Genomic DNA, 4,092 nt, shown 5'->3' with positions numbered 1-4,092 from the left:
CACTGCGCCAGGCCCAGTTATCTTCTTGAGAATTGAAGTGACTACAACCTAAAAGATCTGTTTCTACTTAATCATCTATGGGCTACAGAGTAATTTCAACATCCTTTAGGATGGCATTTAAAGCCTTTGGCAACATGGCCCCCACACCACCTCTGTCTCATCTCCTGCCTCTCCCCTGAACATATTCTATAAAATTTCCTCCCCACATCCCACTCAGAAGGGGGCCAGACTCTGTGGGAGAAGGTGGAATTCTCCCCAGAAGTCCACTGCAGGAAAGAGGAAGTTAGATAAGATGGGAGAGTGGAAGGGAGATGAGATAGGCAGAAGCTCAGAAGGATGGGACTCAGGTTCCTGCACAGAAAGCAGCAGAAGGTGGTTTAGTTTTATTTATTTATTCATTTTTTTGAGACAGAGTCTCACTCTGTCACCCAGGCTGAGTGCAGTAGCGCAGTCTAGGCTCACTGCAACCTCTGCCTCCTGGGTTCAAGTGATTCTTGTGCCTCAGCTTCCTGAGTAGCTGGGATTACAGATGCCCACCACCATGCCCAGCTAATTTTTGTATTTTTAGTAGAGACAGGGTTTTGCCATGTTGGCCAGGCTGGTCTCAAACTCCTGACCTCAGGTGGTCCACCTGCCTCAGTCTCCCAAAGTGCTGGGATTATAGGCGTGAGCCATTGTGCTCGGCCAAAAGGTGTTTTATATTGGGGCCTTTTCCACCAGAAATTTACTAATCATTTAAGTCAAACACGATACTGGGAGGCACTGGGGACTCTGAAATACAACCTTGTCCTAAAGAATGTATAATTCTGGGGCTGGATGTGGTGGCTCACGCCTGTAATCCTAGCACTTTGGGAGGCTGAGGCCGGTGGATCACAAGGTCAGGAGTTTAAGACCTGCTTGGCCAACATGGTGAAACCCCGTCTCTACTAAAAATACAAAAATTAGTCGGGCATGGTAGCGTGTGCCTGTAATCCCAGCTACTCAGGAGGCTGAGGCAGAGAATTGCTTGAACCTGGGAGGTGGAGGTTGCAGTGAGCCAAGATCACACCACTGCATTCCAGCCTGGGTGACAGAGGGAGACTCCATCTCAAAAAAAAAAAAAAAAAAAAAAGATGAAGAAGGTATAATTCTGGCAAATGTATAATTAGAATACATGACAAGAAGTATAACAGAGGTAGATGTAGCATAACAAGCTGTGGACTCACAGAGGAAGGAAGTTTATCTGGGGTGAGGAGTGCTTCATAGAAGAAGGTCTATTTGAAATGGGCTTTGGAGAATAAGTAGGCATTCCCATTCAGGGAGAAGGGAACAAAGAACACAGGTAGAGAGGTGAAAGCTTGTGCAGTGAATACTCTGGCTCAGCTCTCTGTCCTCTGCTCCCCTGACTCTTGCCACTGGAGGAGATGGGGGGAGCAGAGGAGTGGCAGAGGAGGTGGGGAGGAGAGGACAGAGATAGGTGAGAACTGAGCCATAGGCATGAGGCTGGGAGAAGTCCGGGGTGGCTTGGTGAGCAGGAGTGCTCCTTATGGATAGGAAATGCAAGGGAAGAAGAGGCCTAGGAAGGATGAATGGAGAGTTCAGTTTGGGACATTATATAAATTTCTGGCTGCAAATAACAGAACACCAGCTACTCAAAGTTTAAGTAAAGGGCTTACTTTCCCCCTGTAACAAGCAGTCTGGAAGTGAGACAGGAACTCAACAGTGTCACTGAAGGTCCAGTGCTTCCCCACCCCCTGCTGTCCTCAGGACCGTGGTCACAAGATGGCTGCTTCAGCCAGAGCGCTCCATTCTAGCTACAGGAGCCCCAGGAAGGAGGGTAGGGGGCCAGTGGTCCTCTCCTCCCATGGTGCTCTCCCTCTCTCTCTTTTTTTTTTTTTGAGACGAAGTCTTGCCCTGTTGCCCAGGCTGGAGTGCAGTGGCACGATCTCGGCTCACTGCAACCTCTTACTCTTGGGTTCAAGCGATTCTCCTGCCTCAGCCTCCTGAGTAGCTGGGATTACAGGTGCACACTACCACTCCCAGGTAATTTTTTTGTATTTTTAGTAGAGACGGAATTTCACCATGTTGGTCAGGCTGGTCTCAAACTCCTGATCTCGTGATCCGCCCACCTTGGCCTCCCAAAGTGCTGAGATTAAAGGTGTGAGCCACCGCACCAGCCGCCCCTCTCTCTTTTAAAAGCCTAGTCAAATGCAGGTGTGAGAAGGGAGAAAAGAGTAGAGCAAGCAGTTCAATCTGTAACTGACTGTGAACAAGTAAGATAACTCACTACCTTCTGACCAGCCCAAGGCTCTCTCTCATCTGGGAAGGAAATATTTTCTAGCAACTCCCCAGACAAGGAACAGAACTAGCTCATGTGTCCACATGTCCGTTGCTACACCCATATCTACGAAGGAGAAGGGAGTGCTCTGACCGGGGCTGGGGCAGGGACCTATCCACCCCTGAATCTGTTCTGCTTCCCAAAGACACTGGAGTTCTATCAGCCTAGAAGCAGGGATTACATGGCTTTTGGGTAAGCAGTGAATAGTGTCTGCTGCAGTCATGTTGCATTTGAGAAACCAGTGGAACTTCCAGAATGAGTCCCGGGGGCAGTTGGAGGTGAGGGTCTGGAGCTCAGGAAGGTGAGAAGCTCAGAACAATTGTTGCTTGTGAACTCTGAGGCTCACGGGAAGTGTTTCTCCTAGACTGCAATGCTTCAGGCAGGGGAGAAGAGCAAAGAGGACATAGGGCCAGGAATCCCTTCCTTGTGATTATGGCTGGGGAGAAATCCGTCCTTTCCAGCTCCTCAACTTTGGCATCCAGGGTGGGAAAGCTGGGTGAGGGACGGCAGGAGGACATTCACTCTTGGTACAGCGGATAAACCTCTTTTCCACCCCTGGCTAAAATCTTTCACTATAACACAGTATATAAGACCAGGAGTTAGATACTTTTATTTCAGAAGCATTAGTTTTATACAATTTTTTTCTCTTTTTCTTTTTTTTGAGATGGAGTCTCGCTCTGTCGCCCAGGCTCAAGTGCAGTGGTGTGATCTTGGCTCACTGCAAGCTCTGCCTCCCGGGTTCACACCATCCTCCTGCCTCAACCTCCCGAGTAGCTGGGACTGCAGGTGCCCACCAACACGCCCGGCTTTTTTTTTTTTTTTTTTGTATTTTTAGTAGAGTTGGGATTTCACCATGTTAGCCAGGATGGTCTCGATCTCCTGACCTCGTGATCCGCCCACCTTGGCCTCCCAAAGTGCTGGGACTACAGGCATGCACCACCACGCCCTGCTAATTTGTGTATGTTTGGTAGAGACATGGTCTTACCATGTTGGCCAGGCTGGTCTCAAACTCCTGTCTTAAGTGATGTGCCTGCGTTGGCCTCCCAAAGTGCTGGGATTACAGGCATGAACCACTGTGCTCTGACTTTTTTCCTAATTCCAGAAGGAATACATGATTCATGCAGAAAGCGTAGAGAAACACAAATGCAGAGAAAAAAAAAATCACCCATAGAAGTTAAGGCTCAGGAACATGCACATTTCTTGATTCTTTTCCCATGGCTCTGTAAGTTTTATGGTCAATATCTTTGAGAAGTTATAGTTTAATGCCCATGTTACAACCAACTTGGAATCCCTTACATTTGTGTAACATTTTATTACAGTCCAGTGTTTTCAGTTGTACATTTTATCACATACTATTTCCTCTTTATAGACTCCTACACATTGCGAGGTGGGCAAGGGCAGGAATTATATCCCCACTGACCAGGTGAAAAAACTAAGGCTCCAAAAGGTGATGGTATTCAGGACTCAGATGGGGGCCCAGGCACAGTGGCTTATGCCTGCAATCCCAGAACATTGGGAGGCTGATGTGGGCAAACTTGAGTTCAGGAATTCAAGACCAGCCTGGGTAATGTGGTGAAACCCCATCTCTCTCTCTTGTTTTTTCCTTGGAGACTGAGTCGCACTCTCACTCTCAGTGTGCATTTCCCCTTGCATGGTTCCCTCACAGGCAGACGGGGGCAAGCCCAGGAAGTAGAGGCTACAGTGAACCGAGATGGCACCACTGCACTCCAGCCTGGGCAACAGAGCGAGACCCTCTCTCAAAAAAAAAAAAAAAA

The sequence above is a fragment of the Mandrillus leucophaeus genome, unplaced genomic scaffold, assembly GCF_000951045.1.
Source record: "Mandrillus leucophaeus isolate KB7577 unplaced genomic scaffold, Mleu.le_1.0 Scaffold310, whole genome shotgun sequence".
NCBI classification, from domain to species: Eukaryota; Metazoa; Chordata; class Mammalia; order Primates; family Cercopithecidae; genus Mandrillus; species Mandrillus leucophaeus.
Note: the sequence above shows the minus strand (reverse complement) of the source record.